We start from the raw sequence: 15,151 nt of genomic DNA, 5'->3' as shown, positions 1-15,151 counted from the left end.
TTTTTATTACGTTGCTGTCATTTGCTTTAACTTTCTAAAAAAAAAGATATGATTCATGTGCTTAACAGTGGCTTGCATTTGATGCTTATTTTCAGTTGATACGAAAAAAGTAACACTGCTCCACGCATGTATGCTTATTTCAGAGAATACTTATTTCTAGCCTTTGCCTGTGCCATGTAGTGTTCTTGTTAACTCCTGCACCAACCCCCAATTTAAGGATAGCACAGTCACCTATTAAAGAAAAATGATAGCACAAATGTTAAGAGACAGCAGAACAACAAAACTTTATTAGCTGCACGCCCACATTCAAAGGCAGGGTAAGAACCAGAAAGACAGCAGCAAAGCATGGGTTGCAGACCGTCACAGGCCTTTGGAAACTTGCTGGCCTTAAGAAGCCACAGCTGACACAGGGCAAGGCATTGTAAATAGAGATAAATGGGAGACGACAGTCCTGGTACCGGATGTGACCCATCTGATGATGAAGACCAACTAGCCCGTGTGTCAGTTCTGCAGAAATATACAGTCAGCATTAACTTTCAAGCATCCTTTTTATGCTCATTCGTACTTCGTTCATAAGCAGTGTTCATGCTTGGTATCACAACAGCACTGTTCCAAGTGTAAACAGAAATGATGTTCTAGAGATGGATTCAAGTTGATGTACGAATTTTTTTCATTGCCAGTTAACTAAAACTAATTCATGAATGCTTTATTTGTCCCAGCACTAAGCGATGTGCTCACAGTTCACTTAGAAGCTCAGAAGTTACATTGTTTCCTTTTTACTTCCTAATGAAGAGAAAGCTTACAGACATCCTGAAAGCACACAATTCAATTATATGTCTGTGCACCTTACAATGTGCTAATCAGCACGTAAGGTAAATTATTGAAGTTGACAACCTTTTACTCTACATAAAGTAGTTCAAAGTTAAATACATATATGGTTTTGGTATACGAATGAAAAGATAATTGATCATAATTAATCAGAAACGCAGCCGCCGCTACGGTGGCTCGGTGGTTATGGTGCTTGGCTGCTGACCCGAGAGGCGCAGGTTCGATCCTGGTTTCGGCTGTTGCATTTCGATGGAGGTGAAATGTAACTTAACTAAATGTAAAGTAACTAAATCTGTGTCATTAGGCAATATTGTAGGTTTATCAATACACAGGGACCCATGGAGTGATAACTGCTAGCCCTATGCCTGGAAATTTTCTTGTGTGCATTCATGGGAATGCCTAGACCATGGAAATTATATTTCGATTAATGCTAACAAACAGAACTTTTGCTCAGGTCTTACGAGGCTATCTTAATTCATGTGGGAGCTGGCTCTTCATGAGAGGGAATCTGTCAGGCTGAAACCAGCTGATTTTTTTAATTGCAAGCCCAGGAAGTTTCTCTTGCAACCTTTTCAGCAGACACAATCGTGCCATGTTTTTGTTGCAGCACAGATAATATGCACGATACTCTTAGTCAGGTTTAAATGACTACTAGGAAGTTGCCCCGAGTGTGCAGTTTCCTCAAAAGCCAGTCTGCTCTCACAGAGGTGTACAGGTTCCGAATGGTGGCAGTCCCTCAGCAAAGAACCTAATAAACAGTGATTTCACTTTACTGCCCAAATGCTAAAGGTGTGAGGCATCGACGCTTTCAACTGTGTGGTCATGCTTGTGCTGTGTGGCTCACTACGCGACTGCACATGGGAGCTTAGCAAAAGGAATGTATAATTCCTTTTTAATGTGACAGCATTAGAGGTCCTATTCTCAAAAAACTGGGCTTCTGTCTGTCCATGTCATGAAAAAGCAGGTGGCAGTGAAATTAATTCAAATAATTTCAATGCAATTCCCACCTGCTCACCATGGAACTGCGCATCAGCTCATTTGGGTGAGAGATAAGACAGCCCCTCAAATAACTACTCGCCAAAAACAGCCTTGCGGGAGCTCGGGAAGAGCAACCTGTGTCTCGCAAGCCCCATCAGTGGCTCCGTTTGAAACAGCCACCTGCCTACTGGTGCATGGCTTAAACACTGCGCCAAGAGTGGTATGAGGACTCCTCACAATTTATGAACCTATGAAAGAGGAGGAGTTCTTGTGCGGGAGGGCTTTTGTGCTATTGAATTACACTCCTAAGGGTAGGAGGTTATGCGGCGCCCAAGCATTTTAAGCTTTTAAAAACAAACTAACAAACATAAGCGGCGTAATCGTTTTGTTTTGCTTGTGTTTTTGTGTTTAGTAACGTAACCGGAACTTTCGCTGCTGCAGCTTTGGGCCTTTGGATACAAGCGCCGCCGCAGTGCGTGCCTCGCCGGTCTGCGCATTCCAGAGGAATAGCCGCGGCAGACGCACTCCATGGCGCCGGCTCGTGCCCAGCTGTGCGCCTCCGTTGCGCAGTAGCCAAGTCTGACGCTGCGCCGGAGCCGCTTGATAGCGCCTCTCATTTTGTGCGCATGCGCAGAGGTATCAGTGGGGGTATACATATAGCGCGGCGTTTGCCAGTGCGGTATAGCCATGCAGAAGGAGAGCGAAATCGGCGCTCAGCGGCAATTGATGCTCAGCGGCTCAGTGTAGCTCACGCTACATATATCCTGGCGTAGCCGAGCTAAGCCACTGCTAATTTTTTTTTTGTGCGAATAATTATTGATGTGACAGAGCCATGGTATGCTAGCTTCATACCACGGATCACTTTTCACTTCATACCACAGATCACTTAACAGTAGGCGCACACATATCTCTAATTAAAAGCCTAGCTACAGAAAAGTACAGACAATGTGTTGACCAGCACCTCACAGTAATACGTCTAACAAGGAAATTCCTCTCCACTTTCGTCAAACAAAAAAAAAAAGCCGCCACCGTCTGGAAAACGTTGAAGTAGCGAGTGTTAGCTGTTTGGTTTACTAGATGAAGAAAGCAAAAAAGAACGCACCGCTCGTCGCGAGAAACGGAATGTGATGCCCTTTGAAACCAGGTGGATTGCCACCATGCTCGGCTACGCATGCACGCATGCCGCCTAGCGTGCCTAGTGTCATCTATCAGAGAGATTACGATGTACGTCTACCCATTGTCGAGTGGCACCCCCTCAAGCCTAAACGGAATTTGCTTCGTTTGGGGGGTCAAGGTGGGCCTAAAATTCGGCTTGCGGTGCGACATGTTTTTGGCACACGAAAGTATCACAAAATTTAAATGTTTTTCAAAAAAAAGTTTATTGGGTGCAAAGCAGGTAAAATCAAGTCCAGGGATAAAGACCTTTAGGAAAAATAAACAAGAAAAAAGTGGAGGTGAAAAAAGACAGGTGGGACCACTTCACAATCCACAGCTATGACATTACAAACATGACAGGCTTTCCATTAAAACAATATAAATGCACACATATGCTTGTCTGTACACATATGCAAGAAATATCAATGCTAAATGCTTTTTAAAGTATGCAGTAATACAAAATGAGGCTCCATACTTCACAGCCTGTGATGTATGATTAAACAGTAGTTCACTGTGCCTTCCTTGCTCATGCCCTCACGTCTCTGTATTAATCCAAGTGGTGGGTGTCGATATTGACCTTGTACTGCAGCAGTCCCGACAGCACAAACTCTGCAGAGACTATCGGCACCATGTTGTTCTTTGCATGTGCACAGGCTTTAGCGTCGTCTTCACACGACACGATTACGGTGTTACCAGATGTTGTGAGCCTTTTTGGCATGGCATCCAGGTACTAGTTTTAAGAAAGAAAGAAAAAAAACAGCTCATTTTGAGACCCTACAATGACACAGAAGACTTGAGAAACACAACAAGATCCACAATACTGTGCAATGCGAAACGTAAGGACTAAGAAAAAAGTAAATAGGAACATGTAAAACTGCTATGGGCAAAACTGCTCAATACAAACCAATACATATGAGCATGATTGCTTGGTCAGTGGCTGCCCATTTTTTGTCCAAAGGTGAAATCATCTATGAAGATTTGCTGTCACTCGCATAATGCTGGTACACCTACTAGCCTACGCAGTGCTACAATACTGTAGTGCACTGGAACTTAGGCCCGCACTCACATATTTTGCCATTGTCTGTCTGAAGCCTCTGGCAGGTGGCTCACCTGCCATAGCGGGCAGGCAGTACGGCTAATTATGCAAAGTGCATTAGCACTTAAGCCCACACTCCGCAATTTCGGTGATCTTAGTCTGAAGCTTGCTTGACCTTCAACAAACCCAGGTGACACCCCTAGATCACGTGACCTTGTGATGTCATCACAACCTGCCCACCGTGGCAGTTCAATTAATGGCTGGTTGCGAGAGATCAATTTGGGTCTCACAAGCCCCACCAGTGACAGCACCTGCTATCCCAGGGCAATGGTGCATCACTTAACCGCTGCACCACTGTGCAAGGAGTAGTACGAGGACTTCTTGCGATTTATTAATGCAAAGTAGAGGACCTTGAAAATAGGGACTCGAACCGAAACAGAAGTGAAAACCAAAGTGCTAGCCCACCTAATTCACCCTTGACCTAACCATGCTAAATCGTCCACTACCATTTTTATTTCCCCTGAAAAGAAAACACCTTTTCTTCCTTTTTTAATAACCAAGTGGTTGCAAACAGTATGCTGCAGATGCTCGGCGCTCCTGAACAGGCTTGCAAGTACCAACAACGAAATGATAAACACATGAAAGCCTGCTTAGGAGCATTCTTAGTCCAGAAGTACTCCCGCAATAAGCAAAGCAGTTCCCAGAAGGCAGTGCTGTTGTAGCGTGTGCTTAGCCTGTGCAGACCAAATGGGAGTTAATACTTTGTGCAAATGCCTAGTTACAGAGGAGAAAAAAAAAAGGAATAGTGAAAGCACCACAACAACTGCCAAGCTGGCAAACTACGCTGAAAAACTTCAAGATAGGCATTAAACAAAGAAAGCAAATTCTATGTACTAATGAATACCTGCGGATTTGCATCTTCTACACACAGTGAACTCTCCGTAATTCAAACATAAAAAAGACGATGTGTTCAAATTAATGATGGCAGTTTTAAATATTACTTGATGTTGGCAGGAACTAAGCACCAGTTGGAATAAACTGGCGGTTTAAATTTAGCGAGTCAGATTCATCTAGAGCCCACCTTTTGATGACATGCTTTATTACTGGTTGTGACAAATACCTGTCTAATAAACATGCAGTGAGGTGATGTATGGCATGTTTTAAGACTGGCAGCAAGAGCAATGCAGAAGACAGGCCACCATATTCAAGTCAGCCATGCAAAGATGTATGGACACAAAACAGATAGTCATAGAGGGACACCCAGGATAACTCCATCCAATTTTGGTTCTCAGTAAAAAAAAAATGCCACAAAAGATACTCATTGTCAAAATAGTCGCATATAAAAATAGAATATTCTGTTTCTGTCACTTGATTGAAACTTACGAATAATGAATTATGAATTTATGAACAATAAATAATGAAGGGGAATGCGTGATCGTTGTTTTGAGTGATTGGTGGTGCAATGTAAAAGAACGGCTGGCAGCAACAATACTTGGATTTAATTTTCTAGCTCATACAAGCTCCGTTCTCAGTGAAAGTAGCCTTTTGCATCACTGGAACACTGTAACCTATCGATACACGTCAACTTCAACTTTTCATCAGCGTTCCTCTAATCTTTCGTTATATCATCAGCCCGACTACACCCACTGCATGGCAAATGCCTCTCCCATGTCTCTCTAATTAACTCTACTCTTTACCAGCTGCGGCCACCGTATCCCCCCAAACTTCTTAATCTCACCTGCCTACGTAACTTTCTGTCGCCCTCTGCTACGCTTCCCTTCCCTTGGAATCCAGTCTGTTAGCCTTAAAGGGACCCAGAAAGGGGGTCTCAATAAAGGTGCGATGCGTCTGGGATGTTAAAAGACGATGGTTCATAATTATCCCTCAGCAAGAATTATTTTAATGCGTTTTGTGGAAGCTGAGTTATATGCAGACAAAATTTGAACTTCCACGTCTTCGCGCCTTTCCCTCTCCTCTCGCGCGGCAAAACGGCGGCGCTCCTCCGTCAGCCCCACTCACTCGATCCCCTCCCTACCTTCGCCGGTTGCGGCGCGTGCTGAGTGGCCGCGGCCGAGGTAGGGCGTGACGGCTGAACGAATTTGGCGCTTTGAACCAACGATAACCCCCGGCTGCTGACCTCATCTGCACGACGTGACGTCGTCTGCCAGGTTTTCGCACGAAAGCCCATCAACGCGCGTCGCGGTAAGGTGCAAAAGAGGGAATTTTTAAAAATGTATTGTAAATTCCCCGTTGCTTCTGACGTCTCGTATGCGGCATGGATTCTCAGTGGCCTGTACTCTACATAGTGCAAGCATTTTGAAGCCGAGCTCAAACACCCCTTTCTGTGGCCCTTTAAGGACCAGCAGTTATCTTGCCTTCACATTACATGCCTTTCCCGAACCCATATCTTGCTCTTGATATTGGCTAGGATGTCATTAACCAAATCAAGTCAAGTTTAGTTTTCTTTTCGTCGAAAAGAAAGGGGCCAGGACTAAAAGCTGTGAAAGACAGCTTGACAAGGCCCTGGTCCCAGTGTTTAATCCCTGAACCACCCTGCCCTCTTTCCATCTCTTAATGTTACGGCTATCACTTTTCTTTCCATAGCTCGCTGCGCTGTCAGGAACTTAAGCTGAACCCTTTCCTTAGCTTCTTTATCTACCTTTCTTTACCACGCCTATAGTTGGTGCCCAATCTGAATGGGCCGCAAGGCATGCTGGGCACTCCGACTTCAGGGTCGTTTGGCGAGATGCGTGTGTACAGCGCTTTGCTTGAAATGCAGAACTGACAAGCTTGTACTCGGCTCTTCATGCGTCAATACGCACAAATGAAGCCGTAAAAAGGTCAGGATGCTGTATGTACATTATTATGGCCGCGCTAGACGTTCCGTATTTGAATTAATGGCAAAAAAGCGGTGCAAGTGCGAACGTTTCAGCGTGCGCCGTCTGTTCACGCAGAAATATAAGACGCTTCATTCACTCGCTAAAAAGTCCTGTTGTTACTATTATCATGCGGCTGCTACACTGGTCTCTAATATATGTTAGGGTACATATTTCCGGGAAGTTTCACACTACCAGGCGCTGAATACATGGACTACCAGCAACCGTAGCCTAGCATTACATACTACGAGCACACTGCTGCGCACATTGTATCAGAGTAACTACGACGGCGAAGAGTTTGCACCATGCAAATCCTCGGAGTACTTGCGGTGCTTTTTCTACCCCAGCTGCAGTGGCCTAGTGGTTAGGACAGTCGGCTACCGAATTGGAGGACCCGGGTTAAATCCGGGACGCGGCGGCCGCGTTCCTGAGGGGAAGTGCGAAAGGTGCCCGCGGTGTGCTGTGAGATAGAACCCCTCTAAACTAATCCGGAGCCTTGCACTACGGCGTCTTTCATTTCCCATGTATTGCTTCTAGACGTAACACCATACAATTTACAATATTTTGTGATTTTATAGCCTTTACAAAGCTTTCACGTGCACTGCGTCGGAGGGTTTCTTGCCACGCGGTAGCACCGGAGCTGTCGTTGCCTGCAAGCAAGGTAGCCTGCGTTTTATTTGCTGCGATAAAATTGGCACATGCAGCCTGTTGAGCTCTTCCCAAAAGTCTGTACTTAACAATGCTTCACAACCTTAGCAAAGGTGCACAATCTGTTTTGCTGTCGATTAAAGTTCTTGTCAGCTCAACTGGTTTTGTCGAATATTTGCCATGGCTTATAGAGCACCTAATTACTGCACTAGCTGGCATGCATAACAACTGTCTCAACTAATCGAATTTCAGTTCGTCTTTAATGCAAAAATGCAACTGCATGACAAATGTGTTGCATTTTCAGCAATACTGTGTTCTATCTGCCAGTACGAATTGCACTGAGAATGCGCCGATACCTTGTGGCTGAAAACCTCAACTAATGTGCATCAAGGGCATGGATAGGCAAGCGACATAGCAGCTATTCCAGCACTGAGAGAGGTGCACCCATTTACTGAGGCTTTGGTACGTGCACAAGAACCTCACTCACACACAAAATTAACCAGGCATAGTTACACACTGCAATGCATTTCACAGCCTACATGTTGGTGCGGGACATTACATGCCATTTGCATATAACTTGCAGCTCTTAATGTTCAAAATTCCTGTGCTTGATTTCCTAATGCTGGTTGCTGCATTATGTAGATGAAAAAGAAGTACTAAAATAAATGCTTTGTTTTATAGCACCTCTAATTTTCACTAGCTTCAGCAAGTAAATCAATGTGGCTTCCCATCAGGGCAGAGGAGAGCCTATAGCCATTTTGCTGTCGTGAACTTAGTGCTCAGTGCCTAGTCGAAGAATAACCACCAGCCAATGTACGGATATGTAGATGTCCCCAATGGCAGGCACCTCAGCTGTTGATGCATATGTACAGAAATGTGGAAATATAAAACTTATGTATTGTATGCAATGTGTTCAAGGTAAGGTAGGCAAGGAATAACACAAGCAGCTACGCAGAAGATTAGCTTGCCTTGTGTGTTTTTTTTTTAATGAAAACCTCAAGCCAAAGGAAAGCATCAAACCCTGCTGCACGGCTTCGCTACAGGCTCCACAACATATACCAAGTCAGGCACAAAGACAAAACAGAAAGCACACCGCAGCCAAAAGCAGAACTAACTCTTCACATAGGCAGCTTTCCTGTTTAACTGCAAAATGAGAAAGTTTACCGGCTGTTAATTGGAAACTCTTCTTGTCATGTGGGTAATAACATCTGATATAACCTTTGTCTTGCAAAAACTCTTGCAGGCACATTTTATACAGCACAGCATGTAATAAATGAGTTTAATGCAGGAGATCTGAGCGACAAATAGTAAATTATAATAAATAGCATGGTAGAGCGTAAAAAAATCATGCTTCGGCTTTTCCAGCACACACAGAAGCTTGATCCAAGTTGTTTTCAGCATTTTCTACAAGTTTCTTCGACCAAGTCTTCTGCAATGTTGAACAAAAGGTATTCCCACCCAACTTTAGTTTTGGCATGAGCACTGCGTGATAGCTTGTATGTCAACTGACTTTGATAAACCATCCCTATGACACTGGTGATGCCAAAAAAAATCTGGAATTTCTGTGAACACACTGTGTTCCTTGGCCTTATAAAACTAGCCGTTTTATAGCATATTTATTACTCTTATGGATAATTGACCCAGCCGACCACCAGACCAGCCTCTGCCGTCCTTGCAGCATTCTGCACTTCATGAAATCGCCAACATCACTCTCAATAAGCCACCCATTCAGTACAAATTTCCCACATGCAAGCATGCAATGCATCACACGTAAGCTGGAGACGCAGACATTTGTCTACTTCACATGCATGTTCAGCACCTAGACAGTTTTCAAATGATGCTTTGTTACGCAGCAACAGTTCAGTATTACAACATTTGTCTCAGATGCCAATTCTCCTATGTGCTGTACAATGAAAGGTGATAGGTGATAAACAGCTAGACTATGTTGGCTGCTATATTTTTTAAAGTTCGGTTATCCTGAAGTGAAGCACCTCACAACTCATTGCCTCAGAGTATGAAAAGAATGGTGGTGAATAATTCTTATCACTTTTTAATGTGATCACCTTGTCTGTCAACCTCCCTCTCCGCACACAGGAATGAAGAAACATAACTGCAACACACGGGTCTACGCAAACGTGGAACTTTAACGTAACAGCTTGCTTTTAATTTTTCCACACCTGCTGCGTGCACATGTCGACTGGTCTGCTGGTGAAATCATGTCTTTCACTTTGGGCATGAAGTTAGCAAATACATTCTCATATAACAATTAATAAATCCTAAAAGTGCTCGTAAACATATACTGCGACCAGTAATGTCAGGCAACGGGACCACGCCGTGGCCGGTGTCGCCGTTTCGACAGCCGACGGTTGTGATCGCATAGGCCTGAAATGTTAGCTTTGAATTCCAGCAACTTACATGCAGCACAAATTTTTGAGGAATAAATCGATCTGTCCTTTAACAACTTGTCAAGCTGTAGTGACGGAGTCCGAATAGCATATATCTGCACACCTACGACCGCGCGGTTCTGCCGCCGTCATGCGAGACCAGCTGTGGCCGAAGTTGTCCGAGACAGAAATTGGTGCTCTCAAGGAGAGAAAACAGCCTACCTAACCAATTTCCGAACTTCCAGAAAGCTCTGAAACGTTTACCACCAACAAAATGCTCGAAGCAAAGCCAAGGGTTGTCCGTGGAGCTTGTAGCAAGCAGTCTGCCAGCGGATCGCAGCGACGTACTGTTTTCGACGTTCACTACTTGACGGCACTTGGAACATGTTGCATTCCGTTGCAGTGAAGTTTCTGCAGTTTGAGGAAGCGCACAACACCCTTTTTCAGCGATGTGAGCGTTGGTATTAAGGAAAGAAAGGTCAAAACCGCACGTCTGCAAGCAATGCCCATATATACGAAACCGCAGAAACGACCCGGAAGTCCAAATTCACGTGTCGCAATGTCCGCCGTAGTTTGAGAACCATCTATTCAAATTGTGTAATTTTAACGATGGTGCAAAATGGCCCAATATGTGCGATCCAGACTGTTTATGGAGAAGTAACTGTATCCAGTGCTGGACACAGCTTTTTCCTCAGCCATATGAAGGAGTATTTTTAAACTTCTAAAGAAACCTGTCAACGCAGGGAAATCACAGTTATCATATGGCATACAAGCTGGCGTTCCTGTTTTGTGCCAATGCTGCTCATCAACAGCTGTGTTTTCGCAATTCCGCAGCATTGACACTTCACTTTGTAGGTGCCAGTGACAATTTTATTTAACTTGATGTCCATCCACCCAATTTCAGTTCAGACAGAAATCACTGCTCTGCCTAGCCAGGACTATCGACACATGCCAGTCTAACTTTCGTCTTCATTGCTGCCGAGGAGATTTGCTGTTTTAAGCCTCTGAAGGTATCAGGCATGTTCTAAGCGATTTTATGCCACCAGCAGAGTAGCGGATAGAATTTTCTCCAAGACGACTCTGGATCGACCTTGGCAATGCCCCGCGCAGCAAGCCTAAAGCGCTTCGCACGAGCGATTTCTTTTATTTATTTTTTCAACTGGTCAGAAAGTTAAGAAAAAAGAGTTCTAGATGTCGTAGCTGACATGGTAACGCACAAAACATATTCTAGACGTTTTTGTTGACTTATTTTCTGACCAGGTATATCCAATACTGTTGCGAATTTTAGTTAAAAGTCTCCAAGCTTGGCAATCAAAAGGTTTATTTTTTCATAAGCTATTTAAGTCAGTTTTTTCTTCTTTATGTCATTAAAAGAAGGGCTCTTTTGGGTACAGTATGACGTGTGGCACTGAATCAAAGCACTTCAGTTTACCGGCGAAGAAATTCTTTATGCACACAACCCTAAAATGGCCCGTTTTCTTGCAGTACGGAAAGAGAACCTGCCTCGGCTGTCTGAATGACTGTATTGCAACCAGGGACTTAATTACCAAGCTGGATATGGGGTTCAATGATGGAATATTGCGAAGCATGCACTGAAAGTGTTCCCCAAATGCTTGCACAGGAGCAGAAAGACCACTGAAAGCTTATCATAATCTACTGAACCAATACGAAGATAAAGGCGGCAGTATTGCCAGATAACGCTTTCACTGGTGGCGAGACATGGCATCACTGCACACCAAATTTTTTCGTAGCATGTGTTTGCATTGGAATGACGCACAACACATAATTAAACATGTATCACCACTAAATTCACCTTCGCTCGCTGCAAAAATTATAAATAGATTTCCTCTAATTACGCATATTTCCATTCCATAATCTTGTAACTTTTCAAAAAAGTAGAAAAAGGTTCATTATGCAAGCAAACACAGCCATCGCAATAAAACCTTTGGCTAAAATTCCTAATCTCTTCTATCATAGAGTATGCACAAGGAAATGAAAGAAAAAAGTTGCTCACCTTGCCGCCAGAACATGTCACTATTTCTGAAAGCAAAAGACAAAGAGAAGGCCACTCAGAGACAGGCCACCAAAGCAAGAAAATACACAGCATCTGCTTGCAATGAGGCCATGCTGCCAAGTTTGAAAATACCTTTCATGTCACGAGGCGGAGGCTGGACATGCGCGGTGGCATGAATATTCCAGCTGCGAAGCACACCACCATGCGCCGCTGCCTTCGCCAGCGTCTCCAAGAGGCTGAATTTAAAAAGACTTCTCGGCCTTCTTATCTTGCAGGAGAAATGTCGAGTGGCCTGCAGGCATGAAGCAGAGGTGCCATAGCAGTTCACTACCATCATCATCATCACTCCACTTCCATCCACTGCAGAACAAAGGTACTTCCAGTGCCAGCAGTGGCCACCCTATCCCAACATAATTCCGCATCTTATCTGTCCGTCAGACTCTCTGCCAACCCTCACTACATGTTACTTCTGCCCCAACGAACCATAGCTGGTTTGCTCCCCATATATACATGTCCCTCTCATGCGCACTTATTTTTGCCGATTCCTGCACGGATGTCACTGACATGTCTTTATTCCCTAACCCACCACTGATCTCTCTACCCAACCCTTAATGGTACCCTTAACATTTTCCATTCCATAGATCGCTGCGCTATCTTCACTTTGATCTTAAGAATTTTAGTTAGCCTTCTATTCACGTATGTGATGTGAAGAGACATCACTTTCAGCATGCAAGCTGCCGGCAAAAATCATAAAACAACACCTGAAGCTTAAGGTCGTATACCAGCGCTCCTCCCACATGTTGAAATTCCTGTAAGCATGAACTGAAGCCACAGCGTCATTGCGTGCATAGACAGATGAAAGAGTAGAGTAATGCACTACAGGTGTCGTAAGAACAGTCAAAAGAGCTGCCTTCCCTTGCACCATGAATGCCCCTACAGTGGCTCCATCAGAATGAAGAATGCTCCGAGTTTTGCAGCCTGGGTACGAATCATGGGTACGAAGATGTACTGGTCCTGGCCACAGGCTCGAGCTGCAGACTGCCGCAAAACTGGCCCAGTTGCTCTGCCAACTCAGCTAACCAGGACGGCTAGCTGGTGGCAGGGCAAGGCTGAACCTATTTCTCTAGGGGGTGGGCAGCGTGGTAGCCCAAAATGGCCGTTTTTTTCCCTCTCATGCCCCTTGCATGTGCCACAATGCAAATTTTACTGCAGCCTTTTTTCTCAGTCGTTGCCTGTTGCACCAGGTTTTGAACTGCCGTAGGCTTTACCTACCAAGCTTATCACATGTGCGCCAATCAAAGAGGGAGAGGTCTACTTGTCAATTTAGAACAAGAACCCAGTGGTTTTAAAGGAATATGCCCAAGGCACAGCGAGAGTGAATTAATTCAGCCTGCTAAGAATACCAACGAGAACATTCCCATCTCAACACTGGTATTTAACGAAGAAACTGAGCATGAAAGTTAATGCAGCAAGCAGATGGCAGTAAATAATAACAATAACGATAATAAAAGAAGCACCAGCAACAACATGCTGATCTGCACAAAATGCTATGCACCCCAGTGGATCACTTATCTGTACTCAGAATCAGGAAAGTTGTTTTGAGAACAAGGCTCCAGTGCTGATTCAGCCCCTGAAGAATGAATCAGCAAAACAGACGCTATCTGTCAGCTGAGATGGCAGCTTATGATTTGCAAAACACAGCACAGCTAGATACTATGGATGCATCCTGTGTGACAACTGTGTTTGCTTAAAAAAGCTCAACTGTTTATTTAAGAAAGAGCAAATGCTAAAAGGGTGCAAGCTAAAAGTATACACTGGAGTAGCTGGAGTGGAGTAATCTGGCAAGTGCCAATTTCACTCCAAGCTGCACTGACATGCTATACATTACACTTAGCAAGCATTGCATGACCAAAAAACTGATGAACATCCCACAGCAGAATACTTGTGTAAACATGACACTCTTTTGTAGTGCTATTATGTTAATACAGTCAGTGCAAATCCTTCCTATGCAAACTCAACAGAGAGAAAGGAGGTGGAAAAGAAAATAAAGGCTGGAAAAAAAAATCTGCAACTGACCGATAAAGGCCTTCGATTCGTGGCACTTCTTAATCCACGACACGTCGATGATTGGTGTTCCTTTGCTGATGCAGCATAACGACTTCACAGTCCTTCGAAACTGCAGCACCAGCATGAAGAAAAAAATGGCGACAAAGAAAATGTCATGCACCAGAAGAGGCACAGTAAGGCATGTAAAATAATGCAGTAAGTCACACCCAGTCGGCTGTCCAACACGAGGGTTCATACTACACAGTAATGTTCCACACTTTACCTGAAATTTCCCTCAAGTAGGTGGCCTAAAAATCCCTATTTCTAGCCCCTACTTTGCCCTGTAGCTGTTTGGAAAGTCCAGTAATTCGAAGAAAAAAAAAGAAAAAGGAAAAAAATTTAGACCCAAAATTCCCTGAAAAAGAAAATTTCCAGAACAGAAGATCACTGCTAGAAGAACAGCTGCCTAAACAGTTTGCAGTGTGCGTGCACGCACTTGTGCACACACACCCATTCACCCACCCACTTACCCCCCCCCCCCCCCCCCCCACACACACACACACACCACTTCCACTCCACTGCTTTGTTGTACCAAAGAGCGAGTGTTTCCATGTACTTGGCTGTCCTTCGCTAGGTAACAAGACAAAAGATTAAACGGTCAACAAGAATTAAAACATTAATCAAGAAATGAAATCCAACTGCATTAAAAAATTACAGAATGCTTAGGTAGGCTAGCATGGGTGTGGGGGAAGTAAGAGTGACATTGCGTTCAGCAGCAGACTGCCATGGCTCCAACCCATTGCAGCAACAGTGCACAAAGATGATAATTGGAATAAAAAAAACAAAGTAAGAGGAAGACCACAATTTCAGGATAAAATACAAGGGCCACAGATAACTTGACAGGCTGCTCTGACAGCTGCAAGCTTGCGCAGGTCAAAACAAAACCCCAGCACACATCTGTGTCTGCCTTCCAGCTATGTAGAGAGTATGGCAAGGAAAGACTGACAAATGTCGTATAGTTGCACCCACCTTGTCAGTGACGAGGTGCGTGCAATCCGACGCCGTTGTTGCGACGGCACCACCCAGCTCTCTTACGACCTGCTGAAGAAACAAAGGAGACAGAAAGAAAGAAGGTCAAGCAGGCTGCAACAAGCCTGCAAACAACAAACCATAGTGAATTGCTTGA

The 15,151-nt window shown here is 44.3% G+C and overlaps 1 protein-coding gene across 6 annotated transcripts in view; it reads right to left on the bottom strand.

Moving 5' to 3' along the window:
• Window positions 1-353: 353 nt before the first annotated feature.
• The window catches only part of LOC144113170 (uncharacterized), a 71,738-nt gene continuing 56,940 nt past the window's right edge, over window positions 354-15,151 (bottom strand). For 3 of the 6 annotated variants that reach the window (XM_077646101.1, XM_077646102.1, XM_077646097.1), the window contains exons 5-10: window positions 14,995-15,066; window positions 13,996-14,095; window positions 12,052-12,211; window positions 11,920-11,945; window positions 10,128-10,316; window positions 354-3,691 (exon numbers count right to left, since the gene is read on the bottom strand). The gene's annotated coding sequence lies outside the window, so the exon portion shown is untranslated. The remainder of the gene's footprint in view (window positions 3,692-10,127; window positions 10,317-11,919; window positions 11,946-12,051; window positions 12,212-13,995; window positions 14,096-14,994; window positions 15,067-15,151) is intronic. The other 3 variants (XM_077646099.1, XM_077646100.1, XM_077646098.1) reach the window with 3 other exon arrangements.

The sequence above is a fragment of the Amblyomma americanum genome, chromosome 1, assembly GCF_052857255.1.
Source record: "Amblyomma americanum isolate KBUSLIRL-KWMA chromosome 1, ASM5285725v1, whole genome shotgun sequence".
In the NCBI taxonomy this organism is placed as follows: Eukaryota; Metazoa; Arthropoda; class Arachnida; order Ixodida; family Ixodidae; genus Amblyomma; species Amblyomma americanum.
Note: the sequence above shows the minus strand (reverse complement) of the source record. Positions and strands in the feature narration are given on the sequence as shown.